Raw genomic sequence first — 15878 nt, 5'->3', positions numbered from 1 at the left:
TCTGTTCAATAAGAAAAGTGAATCTGTGTAATAAGAAACAGCAAAGCTGTGTACAATACCATTGCGAGACTCCATCTTTATTGTCTCAATAATTTGGTCTGTTCATTTTCATTAGCAAAAACCCAGAGTTTCCATGCCTTGGCACTAAAGTTTTAGCCTGGGTTCTAGAAGTTAAACTACATGATTTTTGTTAATTTTACTATCCCCATAGTTAACTTACATATCCACATCTAGCAGAGGTACTGCTAAATGGCTACCAGAAATTGGTCTGGAATGGTGAGGTCATAATTCAGGGCACGAGATCAGAGTGTAAAATCTCTATACTCAGGGCTTTGCCAGCTTCAAGGAGAAAAAAGTGGCGAGGAGGAAAGAAAAAAAAATTAAATGCAAGACTGTCCTGTACCCTTCAGATTTTCTTAGATATTCACCAGTGAAATCAGTGAAATATTCTTGAGCAACAGTTAATTTTTAAGCTGATAATATTAAAAATACTACCCAAGGAACACTGAAAATAGTACTGGAAAATGTGACCCGAGTGCTGTGACTTACACTGAGCATGTTAAGGGGAAGACCACGGCTGCTTTGGGTATGGCCTATGCTCTCAGGCACCAGGGTCACACTCCACACAGCCTTTGTGGTTAAAACTTGTTTTCCATGATACAGACACTTCCAATATACAGTGTCAAAGAAAGGCTATTCAGGAGAAGATGAACATGTGGTAATACTTCTCATAAGCAGTCTCCTAGTCTCCAAATTCCACAATCATGTGTTCCTCCTGCAGCCAGGAACAGATACCCATGTCTGCTCCCAAGGTCACACAAACAAACCCCTTCCCCTCACAGAATCAAAAGAACCAGTTTATTTGCATACTGTGATAAGTACAAAGATCACTTCAAACTACTCATTTAGATTCAGGCAGAAGCAGTAGGTAAATGGTTGGTATTAACAGAAAGAAGGCACTTAAGCTTCATGGTATCTAAAGGAGGCCTGGTATTGGAAGATAGCTCTTGTTTCCCATACATACCTGGCATTTGTAGCTGATACAAGAGGTTCACTTCTAACTTGCTGGCAAACACTGTGTGCAGGAAAATGGCACAAGGAGCCTTGAAAACCCAGCACTACTGCCTTTCTTGGCCCTAGAGCTGATTCAGATTTGGCTAAGGTTATGCAAGCACAGATCTGAGCAGTCAAGATACCTGTGCTAGTTTACAAGGCCAGGACTGCTCAGGCAGGAGTCACTCAAACACCCCGGCCACACCACCTGTATCAGAGTGTTGTGAAAGTCACTTGGCAGGTTTGACACCACCCTGAATTCCTTACAGAGGGGAATACTGATCTCCCTACCTTGGTGTTCATATTATACACTGGGACTGTTGAAAGAAGGGCTCATGCCCTGATTGCCTTAAAATTGGAGAAGTAAGGCCAAGAAGGCAGGAATTAAATGCAGAAGTCTGTTATCACATAGAATAATGTAAGAAATAACATTAAAAAAAAATAGGATTTAACTTCCTCAGATTTAAGAAGTACTTATCCCTGGATAGGAGCTGTGCTGTTAGACAACACATCCTAGGGTCTACTGTACATATAGTTCTTGCAGAAGATTTATTACTTTCTAGAACCATAAGTTACAGCTTGTTTAATTGAAATATTATTTTGTTACAAGCCCTACTGAAGGGTACATTCTTACTGAGAATTTCAGTGAGGCAAAGAAGGCTTTTTATCACACCTATCTATACAGATTCTTCCATCCTAGATATGTCAACAGATATTTTGTATTTGGTGGAAAAACATTTGCACTAGGCTAAGCACCTAGATAAAGCACTTTTGTTTTCTGCAGTCAAGATGTATCTCTTTTTACAGACAATGACATAATCTATGTGAAACCCACCTTTCTTTCTTACCAAGTCTGATACAAGGTACACATTCCCTGTGTAGAATAAAAAGGTGTATATTCTCTGTGTTGAATAAATTTTTAGCTGGTGCTAGTAAACATGAGGTGGGTTATTCAAGCCCATGCCTGGAGCTAAATGAAATTTTCAGAGAGGACATGCGCAGAGCTGTTTATTCTGAACAGTTCTTCTGATAGGTTCCTCCTTCATTTTCCATTTAAGCTTTTGTGGTTTTTTCCCTGGGACAAAAGCATAGCTTGCCACTACCAGATATTTCAGCTATGCTGTATTGGGTTGACCCTGAGTTGATGGACAATCTTTAAGACCAATTACGCTTCTCACAATTTACATATTTAAACTGCACAGAAAGGCGGGACTTCCCCTTTTGTCGGAGCTCGCCTGCTGGAAGGTGGGGGGGGCTCCGAGCCTCTAGGCCCGCCGGGCCGGGGCCACTGCCCCTTTCCCCCTTTCCCAACGCTGCGGCACGGACCCTGGATCACTGCGGGGGGACTGTCCCAGAGCCGCAGGCAGCTAAAACCAGCCATGGACTGCTCACAGCTAAACCCATCCAGCGCGGCTTCTGGGACAGGCGGGTCCCTCTCCTCTCCATGCGGAGCCGGCGGAGTCAGCGGGAGCCGGCAGAGCCTCCTGTCTGCAGCCAGCACACTTCGTGCTGAACTGAAGAGGACACCACGCAGCCAGCAGCACAGAGGGAGCGAGGCTTTCCCCACCGTAAAGCCTGAACAAGAACACCCTTCAACATGGCGGCTTCAGAGACAGAGAGAAAGAGAAGTGAGTCACGTGGGACGGAGCTGAGCATGGCGACGGGAGAAAAGAGGGCGGTGCCGCGATTCTGGCACGCAGCTTAAAAGAAACCTTCTTGCATGCCGTGGTAAGAAACTGTAATACCACAAACTGTTTGTCTCTTTAATCCATTTGAAGAACATGGGGGGATGGAGTATCTTCGTGTGCCTGTGAAGATTGTGAAGAATGCCTATGCCAGGCTATATAGAAGTAGTAAGAGGCTGTTAGAGACTTGTGGCGAAGAAAAGCCTTTGTGTGCAGGCCAAAATAACTTATCCTTAAAAAGATTAATAACCCCATGTGGTGGCCCATGTTTTGTAGTGTGAAGGAACTGTGAGATTTTTCATGGGAGAGATGTTCTACACACAGCAGATTGTTTGTTTCCGGGCGGATCTGCTGTTAGTGGCAGTTTGGGAACCACGTGCAACTGAAGGAAAACCCTTTTTTCCTTAAGCATAAGAGAGAGACTTTTTTCAAGAACTGGAACACTGACTAACATCCCATGTTCTGTTATCCCTTGTGTGAGCTGGGTAAAAGGAGAGAACTGCTGGGCGGGGGGGAATTTGCTTTAATTTTGTTTTGTTATTTTCTCTTTACTTTTAATTCTATTAGTAATAAAACTCTTTCATTGTACTGCAACTGTTTAAGGTTTGTGCCTGCTTTGCTTTTCTCCTAATTCTTATCTCACAGAAGGAAAATAAGTAAGTAATGAATATTTGGAACCAAAACCACTACATTTAATTAGTGTTTCTGCCCGGTTTCGAACTCAACCCGCTACATACGTGTTCTCAAATAGTCAAAGGAGGATTATTTTTCAAGTCAACCAAAGCACTAGCAAAACAATGGTGTTCTTACCTACTGAGCTGAAGATCAAAGATAAGGATGTTGATAAGACCTACAGAAAATTGTTCTGGTTCATAAAATATGCCTATTAAACTTAACTTATATGTTCAGGTAGATTGCTTTGTGCACCTGTTACTGGATTTTGTTTTCTCATTCATCTCCACTAGACAAATATATATAATTTCGGAATGATTAGCAGGTTAAGCAAAATTAATAATATCAGTAATACTGACCTAAGAAACAGTTTAAAAAATGTAATCCACATATAGATATAGACCAACTCCTGAAATTATAGTATATTTTCATCTAATAAATAACCAAGTTCCAAATAAATGCCAATAAACCTCCACAAGAATACAATATTGTAAACCTGTCCCTCAGTTCTCTATAAAACAGGGCTGCAAGATGAAAGCAGGTTTACGTTTAGAGAGCTGCTTCCATTTGCCCTTTCTATGTCCCAATGAGGTGACCTTGCCAGTGCTGGAAATCACCAAATATGAAGGAAGTGCCTTCCCCAACTCTTCTGATTTCCTAAGGAAAAAAAGGCCTTTGTCATCATGTTTTGTGTATCAGTGCCTATTCTGCTGTCTTCACTTCCTCTTGGAGTAACTTTTGAATCCAGTGCTGATTTTCAACTAAATTTGAAAACGAATCACAGGTTTCAAGACACAAAATCATCCTAAGTTTAGTGAAAGTAGGCAGCCAGCTGGGAGGAAGAGGAGATCCAGATGGTGTCTCCAGCCATGGAAAAGAATGTAGCAAAAGCCTAATTCTTACTAGGCATCAGATGATCCATCTAAGACAAAGACCATACAGGCCAGGGGGAAAACTTGCATGAAGCACAAATCCACTGGAAACCAGGTTTCACTGATTCCATTACTCATGGACTTCTTGCTCATTTCTCTTAGACTTTTCTACCACACACAGGGCTCAGGTTCTCCAAATGCCTGCTCATGCCATTCACAGTCCAAGCTATGCTCTCAGAATAGATCTCCTTAGTGCCCCACTAAATAGTTCTTCAAATACCATTTCCACATATCTACAATTTTTCTCAGCATAAGAAACCATTTTCACATGTGGCCCTATTTAAATGTGATTCTGCTCACTGGCACTGGTTTGTAAAAGCATGAGAGTCAGTGTCATAGGTTAGCAAGCATAGTCCCGGAAGGGATGTCCTTGCTAAGGGGTGCTGACAGCTTCCTCTGGGACCTGATAGAACCTATCAGCTGGCCAGTTTGAATATGGACAATTCTTTGAGCCACTTAAAGTTGTGACCACCTCTGTGATCCACACTTAAGAATAGACAAACCCCCCACAGCTCTCTCTTGTTTCCGGTGCTGGGACAGGTGGCTGCGGGCCCCATGTGGGGGCCAGTGGGCCTGGCCAGGCCCTGCTCGGGCCGGGCCGGGCCGGGCCACGGCCATCCTGGAGCTGATGGGCCCTGTTCCACCCACAGAACCCCCCACAGCCCTGCTGTGGGCAGCGGGAGCAGCTTGGCTCTCGCCCCTCTCCACTTCGATAAGCCACATTCCAGCTGCAAGGCCTAGGTGAGATTAACCGTTTTAGTGCTGTGAAGAGCTGAAAACCTGAGGGAAGAGAAAGAGGAGATGCTTAAAGCTGAAATTCTGTTGTGAAGCTATGATATATCAGAGTATCCCATTGTAATTTCATGAAGGCATGGGGGGTGGAGCATTCAACTTGTACTTGTGAGCAAAAGCACCTGTGCTGAGATAGGCAGATGCTGACGCAGCTGTAAGTTCATGAGAAGTTTGGACAGGGAGTGATGGAAGCGATGAGGACTTTTGCTCCAAATGGGGAAGGAGAAAACCTCAGTTCCTAGAGATGCTGCCAGAGATAGTCCTAAAGATGAAGATGAGGAAGACCCTTTGCTCCCAGGGAAGGAGAAGGGCCTCTGTTCTTAGAGATGAAATGCTCCCAGAGATGGGTGAAGAGAACTTTTGTTTCTGAACGGCTCAACCTTAAAATTGTACCCCAAAAACCTTCAAGAGTGGACCCTTGAAAGGAGTTGTGGGAAAAGCTGCAAGTCGGGGGAAGGGACTCACATGTGAGCAGAGAGACTCCTCTTCCTAAATGGACTGAACAAGGTTATTATGGAAGTGGTAAACAGACTGAACATCTTAACGGTTGTCTTTTTACATTGTCAGTGGGAGAAGGGAGGCAGGTGGGGGGAGGAGAAGATTCTGAAGGTGTGGTATAATTTTTTTTCCTTCTTTTAGGTCTGTTAATAAACTTCTTTATATTCTTTCAAGTTTGGTGCCTGCTTTGCGTTTCTCTTAATTCTTATCTCACAGAAGGTAAACAGTAATGAGTATTTTGGACCAAACCACTACACTAAATTGGTGTTTCTGCCCGGTTACAGAACCAAACCCGCTCAGTCTTTTTCTTTCTGTTTGTTGAGCTCAGGTATTCAAATCCCCAAATGGTATTCACTCACCTTTTGTGCAGGCAGAAGTCCTGCCCATGATGCCGTATGCTTGTGAATTATCAGAAGGGCTTCAGGCTGTCTAGAGGTGATTTCTTCTACATCTAGCAGTGCCAGTGGACGGGACTAACCACCTCAGAACTTTCTGACCACTCTTCAGGGGTGCTAACAGAAGAGTCCATGGCAGTACTGCTAACTCAGATGAGGCAAAGCCAGCTGCCATACTTCATACCTCAGGATTTTAAACTGCTTAAAATGATACACCTAATTGTGCTTAGTATGAATTAGGGAGAACCCATAAAAAACTTCTCCGTGACAGGTCGGTTTGTAGCAGCTAGAAGCACCCATGTGGCTCTGGATGGAAAACCTCTTTCCTCTCTGCACAGCTGTATCTGGAACAAAACATCTGTCCATGTCCTTACCCAGCCAAGGCTGTGGCTATTGTTGTTTTAAGAAAGCAAAAATCAGAGAGTCTTTAGGACTCCAAAACCACCTACTCAAAAAAAGAAAGCCATATTTCTCCAGCAACACAGACATTATAAGGTCCAAGTTTACTGCGCTCCTTCATAGAGCAAAATACTGTCTGGCACATTTTCCAATCCCATAAATGCTGTGATGGAGTGAAAATTCAATTACTGCTCAGAACAACTGTTATGACTCAGCCTTCAACCTAAAAGTAGTGATCAGTACTGATTATCTGTACCAAGCAAGTTTTACACATTCTTTCACAGTTTCAGTGGCCTTTTTAAAAACCAAATACACACAAAAGGGAGGTGCTCCTCTTGACTCCAAATAAATCTGAAATATTTTGGTATTTTGATATTCAAAACTTAGCATGTATCTCCTAAATTAACAAGTACCTTAATACTAGGAGGTAGTAGTAGGCTCTTTTTCCACCCCCCAGCCATCCACTTTCATAAATTGCCAGGAAGATGGAAGACTGGAGTCCCCTGTTTCTCTTCCACATGAAGTGAAATGGCCAGTGGGGTTCCATGTTATCAGCATGTTGAATGTTGGAATAGGCAGAGAATGATCACACAAGCCTTATTTCTTTAGGGAATCGGGCTTGAAGAATCATCCCCCACCCACTTTTTGCACTAAAAAGACAGCTATTAACTCCCAGATCTGCCTGTGACAGACAAAGGAAGTGAAGAAACAAAACAAGTAAGTAATGATGTTAACTGAGGAATAAATTACTTCTGGTAGTCAGATAGAGGAGAAGCCTCCGAGGAAATGTAATCACCACACCCTGCCAGTTATTAAAGGATTGTGTGGAAGCCATGGCTGGGCGACTGCTTATGCAAACTTAAGGAAATGTTTGCTTAATAAAAAGATTAAACAGAAGGTTCCCTGACAACGTCTACTGTGCCTAACAGGACTCTTACAGAAAGCACGGGCTCTCATTCAGATCCATCCAGGCAGACTGTGGTGTCTGTGTGAAACAGACAGATCCGTGCACGCACAGGTTAACTGCAGGATTCAAGCCACAGGGGGAAAAGGGGAAAATGCTATTTTTTGTCTACAGACTGTGACAAAAAACAAGATCAGAAAATTAGTTCTGTTATGGATCAAGACTTACATGCATGTGTACTTTCCAGGCAGAGCAGAGTTGCAACCTGTTCTATTTGAAGGATTTGTTGTTTAGCAAACTTTCAAATGAAGACTTTTCACATGCACCTGAATGAAAAAATTGTAAATTGAGATTTGGCCCAAAATACATATTTTTAAAATGTGGAGCTGTAGGGAAAAATTAATCAATAGATACACAAAATTTACAATAATAAAATTTACAAGTATAATTCCTACTGTGAATATTCAGCAGAAATGAACAACGCTGCAGAACTCTTCTTGGTTACATTTTTACCAGTGAATGGTACTGTTCACATTCTTCAAGAAGATTAGAAGTGGGAGGTTGCATGGAGCTACTCTGATTCATTTAATCTTTTTTTGTCTTTTTCCAACTAAGCATTTTCACAGGGGAAAAACAATGATGTCATCAAGTTCCTCTCTCTGCTGAGACTGTATAGTTGCAAGGTCTTCTGCTGATTTATGGATTAGAAAATTTCAGTGATATTACTAATAAAAGTAGGTTATCTTGCCATTACTGTGTGGTAGATCATGAGGGAGATGGAAGTACCTCATGACCTGCTTGTACACCACAGTTAGGGGATGAAGAAACACCCAACATTCCAGGATACCAAAAAGGAGACCAGAATTAGGCACAAATTTTATTTGAATAAATCAACTCCATATTTTGTTAGTTATTCTTGTTTGCAACATGATCTGATACCCAGATGAGAATGAGACAGATTAAATTCAGCATCTGCAGTGTGCTGCAGTCTTTCCTGCTACAACTGCTGATCCAAATGTTAAAAAAAATCCAGGAAAACCCACACAAGCTTCACATTAAAAGTATTAAATTAATTAGCTACATTTTTAATTACTAGGCAAAAAGGACAAAATTAGTTGTTGCCATCTTCACTATGCAGGCTGCTTGTCGTTGTGATGTTTAAGAAAAAGGGCTGAGATGCTGAGTTATTTATGCCCAGCTCTGACTCCATTTGGATCCGAGCTTAACTAAGCAGAGACAGCAATGAGTTACTACTCAAGGCTGCCACCTCCTGTCTTAAATCTCCACTCCCTTACGAGCTGATTAGTAACCTGATCAGGGTGTTCTCCCAACACCGGCTTTGATGGTAAAGCTAATTCTGTGTAGAAAGGATGTTTCCTCAAAAATAATCAGAAACGAATATTTACATAAGTTACAGGAACTAGAGCAACCATGCAGTATGTCGTATCCATCTTACAAGCAGCTATTGATTTCCATGGATATCCAAAGCTTTGAGCCCTAATGAAAAAACAAAATATTATTTCCTTTTCAAGCAGCACTATGCTGTGTGTCACTGTTCTGCATCTCAGCAGACAGGCCTATCCATCTTATTATGCACATTAATCAATTGCCAGAAAAAAATACATTACTCACATCTGAAATATGCTACTGCATTTATAAACTGTTGATTAAAGAGAGAAAGGTTGCATTTTTTCCCCGAGTATTAATACTAATTTAAAGTACGAGTGGCATCAAAACTGCCAACGTTGAGAAATCAGAGGACAATCTTACACTTTGCACACTCCAGATGTCTGACAGTTCTCTGCTTCTAATCAATTAGGCAACAACCTCACAGTTTTTTATTCGCATCTGAGACTTTCTCTTCATGAGCCTGTCTACTGGAATCCAAGTAAATGCACATTCCTCTCTTACTATCTAGTCTGAGACATCAATATCTCCCTAATCAAGAAGCATAAAAATTCTCATACAAAAGTTTTAAGTACATCCAATGTTCACCCGCAAAATACAAAAAACCCAAACAAAACAAAACACCCAGAAAATCTGTATTTCCTTTCCTTCTTGTTTGTCTTATTCAATTTGAAATTCAGGGCAAATAATCTCTAGAGAATTGCTAGTTGAACGTTTGTGATATTGAGTGTGACAGGAGAAGAGAGGTTTTCCTTATTTTAAGGTAGTGATGCATCCACAAATTTGAGCTGTTTCCCCATTTTCATTCTCAGTCTTAGTAAGTCTTTGGACTTGGTTAAAAACAAAAGGCTTTAAAAATACCAAGTCTTTTGAGAAAAAGTGAAAGGTGCAATTCAAACTCCCAGCACTAACAGATATTGATAATTTGTATGCCTTCTGGAAAAACTACTTTATGAAAGACACTGCACTTCATTCAGAAATGTCTCTCTCATTTATTCAAACCTCCCTGGTCTTCAAAATATTGTATAGAGCTCTCCAAGCATTGCAGGACCCTGAGCAGGAGAGCTTGAAAACCCCTGCAGAACAGTGGCACCGTAGGCCTTCCTGCATCCCACAGACCAGGGAACCAACCAACAGGTGTTTCCATCTCCAAACTTCTTGCATGTGGAATACTTGCAGGATTGAATCCATCGGGATTGAATCTCTCCAATATCCTTGCATGTGGCCGATTTACTAAGCCCACATGTCCTACTTCAGTGGTGCTCTCTGCTCTGAAATTTTTGTTGCACCTCATCTTGCTTCAGTCATTGCAACTCATAAAATCACAGAACCACAGAATGGTTTGGGTTGGAAGGGACCTTAAAGATCATCCTGTCCAACCTCCTGCCATGGGCAGGGACACCTCCCACCAGACCAGGCGGCCACAAGCCTCATCCAACCTGATCCTTAACATTCACAGAGATGGGACATCCACAGTGTCTCTGGGCAGTCTGTGCCAGTGTCTAACCACCTTTGTTATAAAAAATGTCTTTCTTATGTCCAATCTAAACCTGCCCTCTCAGTTTAAAACATTGTCCCTTGTCCTGTCACTGCAGGCCTTGGTAAAAAGTCTTCTGCTGCTTTTCCTATAAAGCCCTCTTCTAGTACTGAAAAGCCAAAATAAAGTCTCCCCAGAACCTTCTCTTCTCCAGGCTGAACAACCCTAGCTCACTCAGCCTGTCTTCATAGGAAAAATGGAAAATCTCACTGCTTTCTAGCTTCTAATATGTATAGTATTTTACAGCAACCACAGATAGACTCATGTAAAAGTATTTGGTAAGGACTGATTTTACAAGTGCAGAAAACACATAAAGAATGGTAAAAAAAAAAATCCATGAATCGATTTGTTAAAAGTAACATTTACCCATGTAGGGCCTAAGTTCACCACAATAAAGAATGAATTTATTTGAAACCACTTTCTTTGAAAATCTGAGATGCAAATTGACTTCAGTTACCAGAATTAAGCAAACTACATCAAAATGCTATTTTACATATGCTGTGGATGAGTTTTGAAAATTGCATTTATTTATTTAAGAACTCAGTATTCAAGCTCAGAGCGTTAAAAAATCAGTGGTGTGGTTAATGCACAGGACTGGGTATCAGATGATTTAGATTCTACTCTTGGCTCTGTCTCAGACTTCCCCTATGAGATCATCACTTACAATTATCTTTTCAGAATTGGCATCTAATTTTGGATAACCCAGCTTTGCCTGCCAGACTTTAATATCTGGAACCCAGTTTTCAGAAAATGGTTTAATTCACTTCAGCTGGTATAAAAAGAATTCGAAATCTCTGGAAATCAGGTTTCTGAAACTCTGACATTCCATTGGTTGTCATTTATATCTGTGGAAAGTGGCCTCAAAATGTTACCAGTGTTGTAAGTGCAGAATTCAGATTTATGAATACTTTGCATCTGCTGCACATGCCTAAGCAACTACAAAATATTTAGGGCAATGGAGAACAGGGTCCAGAGAGAGCATCCAGGGGTTTCCCATGAGTCCAGTGTCCAACAAATCTCATCTGCACATTTCACTGCTTCATCTTAAGGCCTCAGAAATTTAACTGTTTCAAATAAGAAGCATAGCTGTAAAGGCAGATTTTCTTTACCATAAAACTATTTGTGGCCCCTAAATTTCAGTGAAATCAACACAAGTATATGCCCTCCACAGATCTGGGCTTTTGTGACAAAGAATCATCACATCTACAGTGGTCAAAATTCATGATGATTTGCAGTGCCTGAACTCTATAGGATAACTTTGTTTGAAATGCAGTTTTAAAAGTTTCGAATGGCAGATGGGACATATGCTAGAGATACCACATGAAATGGAATTTTTGTTGAATTTAAAACACAAAGTGACCTTTACAATGTGTTCTCATGTTTATCTGGAAATGAGCTAACAAAAATAAAAGTTCATACTCTGTACCCCTGTGACGCTAAAAAGGAAAAACATTTTCTCCGCCTTGTGAAGAAATGTTTGTGAAAAGTACCCAACAATAAAAACCTGTCCTCATAGTATTTTAATTAAACAGCCAAATATCTCACTCAAGAATCCTCATGTAACCTTCACTGGATCATACCATCTGTGTGAAGATGTTTTGCAATTATGCCAGTTCTTCCAGCTCAGATGACTCAGAATGGGTGGTGCTTACAGGGAGGAGAATCCAGACCCTTTTGTCCTTCACAGAAATCCAGGCCCGCTCAACACTCTCGGTCTGGTGCATTTTGACAACCAAGCTGTCTTTTCTTAGCAGGAGAATTATCCTGCTTTGGCCCCCATGGCCACACTGCCTCTGGCACCTGAGCGCGGTTGGCTTTGATAACAAGGAAAGTGAGATATTCAGGATTTGGTGAAGGTCAGAGTCCCTTAATGCTAATGAGGTAGTCATACAATGTTGAAGGTGTGTCTGCTGAGGGCTCACCTCCCCTTTAAACCATGATCTATTCAGAAGTATCCAGACAGTTTTTAGCTTACTTCATCCACAGTTTGATAAATCCAGAAAACGATCAGCGTTTAGTCAGGGGACACTTTCTGTGAATATTTCTAGCCTTCTATTTTTGGTAAAGTAATGAAATAAATCCAAGACAAAGGTAAAATGCCTCAATAAGAAACCAAACAGATTATTGAAGAGAAAAGATTAATGCCAGTTTTCAGGTAGAGTGTCTTTCTCCTGCCCTGCCAATACAACATTGGAACCAGCCTCATCAGCATAGGAACTGGCCTCAGTTTCTACAGCCAGCCAGAGTTTGCAGGTCCAAATTCCATACACCTACACTGGGAGAGAGGGCTCTGTGGGGAGTGGAAGTAAGACTAAGGAACACACTGTTTGCTTTGCTGTGAGCAAGATATCACTGGTTCCTCCTAGACCCTCCTTACTCTTCCATACTGAGCAGAGCTACGGGACAGCTGTTCCAATAACCCATTTTCCCTTTTAACTCTAAGTATTTCCTGCCTCTCTTTGTATGCCTGCACATTAGGATAAGCACAGAGCACTTAACTGGCAAGTTCATAAAAGTCTATCAAACTCAGTATAAGACAGAGGTAGTACTTTCTCTGATAAGCTTCAGCACTCTGCTTAGTCATCATACTTTTATTATCTTCTATCATGACATATTGATCTCTCACAAAAGTCACAGCAAGTCACAACACCTTCTCCTGGTAGGAAAACTGTGGATAGTTCTCTCCATGGCTTTAACAAGGAGCAGCAGCTAGTAGACAGTAGGTTTTTGGAGGACAAATCTTTTATTTACACAATATTATACAAAGATCACTTTTCAACTTACTGCAAAAACTCTAAGTTATGAAGTGTATTTACAAAATGACTCTGAAGATAGGAAACAATCGGATTTTTTTTCTTCTGTTTGCTTATTTCTTTACAACCTTCTAAGCAAGTTGCACTAACTGAAATATGTGCAATATATACACAAAGAAGATAATTCAAACGTATATAGCACCCATCAATTAATTGATTTTTAAGCTTTTCCATTTCTTTGCATTGTATGAATGACCTAAGAAAGAAATACCAACTCCTGTGTACTTGGGGTGTAGTTAAAACAAATCTTATTCTCTGTTACCCTGCTCACAGCAAATAACACTGATGAGTGCAGACCACAATAAAAGTTCCTTTCCTGTTAAAGAAAAATCTCAGTTCAACTAAATCAGTAAAATAAGTTTTAAAAGAGATGTCTGTTCAAACCACATTATATTTCATCTCCTGCACTGTACATGACATTTAGTAAAATAGAAAAATCTTTTAAGGCTATCCAACAGCTAACAGCAACAACAGTTGGTAGTAAGAACAGTGGTGAATTTATTGACTATACCACGCAGGATGCAAGTTCTGGTACTTCTGGTACAGAACTTGTATCCCTTTGTTATGGAATCTTTATGCTGGGCTATAAACAGCAAATTAACCATTTATATTTGGCAGACTTCAGCATCACTATTTCTTGACAGACTTCAATTACGCTATAAATTCTGATGGCAAATATCAAACTAACCCTTTGTCATACAGAGTTTTCTTGAACTGCTAGCCTAAATTCCTGGCAGGAAAAGGCTCATCTGATAAAAGTTACAAAACGTTATTAAAAAGGAGTTGCGTGTTATATATAACCTATTTAAGGATCTAGTGAATATCTAACCTCAGAAAAGTGAGTGAAGGAAGTTTGCTCTTTTTTTACTTCATGTCTGCCATATTAAAAGAAAGTTTGCCTTGGAGCAGAGTAAATGTTGCCATCACATGAGGAGGCATAGCTGAAGCATTCTGCCTGACAAATAATTTGAACCCAAAATGAAACATTTCTCACTCAGAGATTGCAGATGCTTTATCCATGAGCATTAGTTTGATGTGGCATGGTACCATATCCAGCTTTGTGGGACTAAGACACAGGTGGGTTAAGTGCTGTGTCCAGAATTACCCAACAAGTCCAACAGCAGAGTAGGAAACAGGGTGTCGTTTCCTAGAGCCCTCTGCGCTAGGTTCAACAAGCTGAGGGATTTAAAACATACAGATTAATTAATTTTTCTGGACAATTGCTTTTAAGGCAATTGCTTTATGCCTCTGTCTTCAACCAGCAACATAAACCATGCCATGCTCTGAAAAGCAGATTAACATATGAACATTTATCATATGTATGTTAGAAAGCAATCCATACCCAGGAAAAGCTGTGCAGCTGACCAGGATGTCCTTCCATCACAGCTGGGTGCCACTGGATTAGTCCATGTTTGTTTCCATAGCCTCTTTGTCCTACTAGGTATCACAACCCTGTTGTTTCCTCATTGTCAACATCTGGATGTGATTAAAGTTAAAAAAAGGTCAAATATTATGGCCTATATTCTGGTATTTTTAAGATTTCTGATTGTTCCCACTATTCTGTAAAATTAAAGGTAGAAAAAAAATTATAGCCATAAACTCATACATCTATCCCTATGTGATAGGAGAAATGGGTTTAAGGTCTTTACAAAAGATTTGATCTGAACGGACCCGTGAGGTTCTGGAAGAATGGGTGTGGGGGTCGTTACCAACATCAAGCCACGCTAGTTTGTTCCAGAGCCAAGCACAGCCTGAACTTCTGAACTTTAGGGAAAAATGCACAGACTTAATAGACTCATGAGTATTAGCTTCTCCACCCAGAGTGGGTTAAAAGCTAATTTTAATGGTCATGCAATGCATGATAAGGGGGGGGATACATGTTCAAAGGCGAATATGTAGTACATGGTTCGGAAACGAGGAGGGCAATATGCGTCCTCCAAAAAGTCGAGAGAAACCCCACAGGGGTATGGCCCAGTGGGCTCTCTCCCTTTATTCAAATGAAGTTGATTTTTGCAGGACTCCTCTGTCTCCATTGTGGACACTGGCCTTTTTGCAGCATGGTTTCCCACACAATATGTAACTCTCTTAACTATCCAACCCCCCTCGTGGTTATATTCTTTGGGTGATACCTAATTGTAACAGGCTGCTGTTCACAGCGGACTGACATAGCTCATGGCATGAAAGGAAAAACCTGGGCTTCTCGTAGAAGTCGGTGGAATTTGGGGCAACACAATAAACAAATATTGGGCTGCCTGAGACAATGGAGGAAGTCATACTTATCCTTTACATATATTGGGCTGCCCGAGACAATGCAGGAGGTCGTACTTATCCTTTACAAATATTGGGCTGCCAGAGAGGAGCCGGGAGATCACACTTATCTTTTCCTTTATTCAGAGCCCATCCCGCAAATGCAAACTGTTCACCAAGCAGACCTGGGCAAGGCCTCCTAGAAGGAGTAAAAGTTCTTCCAGGATGTCTAGCTATGGAATAACACAATATTCATGGCAAACAGAATCTTTTAAGAGCTGCCTGATTTGGCTCAGTCCGAGGATAGCGGGCAGACAGACCCCCGCGGGGAGGGGAAGGCCTGAGGGGGAAGGCGAGCAGCCCCTCAGGAGACCCGTCCCCGCCTCGGCATCGGTAGGAGACGAAAATAAAGAGCCGACCTGGTAACTTGGGGTAACTCGGGGACGCTTGGGGCGCCTCGGGGACTCGGTTTCGGGGCCACTTTGCCGCCCGGGTCCGGCCTCCGCCGCCGCCGCCGCCATGGCAACGGGGGCGGGGCCGGCGG

The 15878-nt window shown here is 41.5% G+C and overlaps 1 long non-coding RNA gene across 6 annotated transcripts in view; it reads right to left on the bottom strand.

The window, feature by feature from the left end:
• Window positions 1-15865, bottom strand: part of LOC104696589 — a 28758-nt gene extending 12893 nt beyond the window's left edge. For all 6 annotated transcript variants that reach the window (XR_002048067.3, XR_002048069.3, XR_002048068.3 and 3 more), the window contains exons 1-3: window positions 15754-15865; window positions 14430-14563; window positions 7559-7656 (exon numbers count right to left, since the gene is read on the bottom strand). This is a non-coding gene — a long non-coding RNA (uncharacterized LOC104696589). The remainder of the gene's footprint in view (window positions 1-7558; window positions 7657-14429; window positions 14564-15753) is intronic.
• Between the last annotated feature and the right edge of the window lie 13 nt (window positions 15866-15878).

The sequence above is a fragment of the Corvus cornix genome, chromosome 3 (genome assembly GCF_000738735.6).
Source record: "Corvus cornix cornix isolate S_Up_H32 chromosome 3, ASM73873v5, whole genome shotgun sequence".
In the NCBI taxonomy this organism is placed as follows: Eukaryota; Metazoa; Chordata; class Aves; order Passeriformes; family Corvidae; genus Corvus; species Corvus cornix.
Note: the sequence above shows the minus strand (reverse complement) of the source record. Positions and strands in the feature narration are given on the sequence as shown.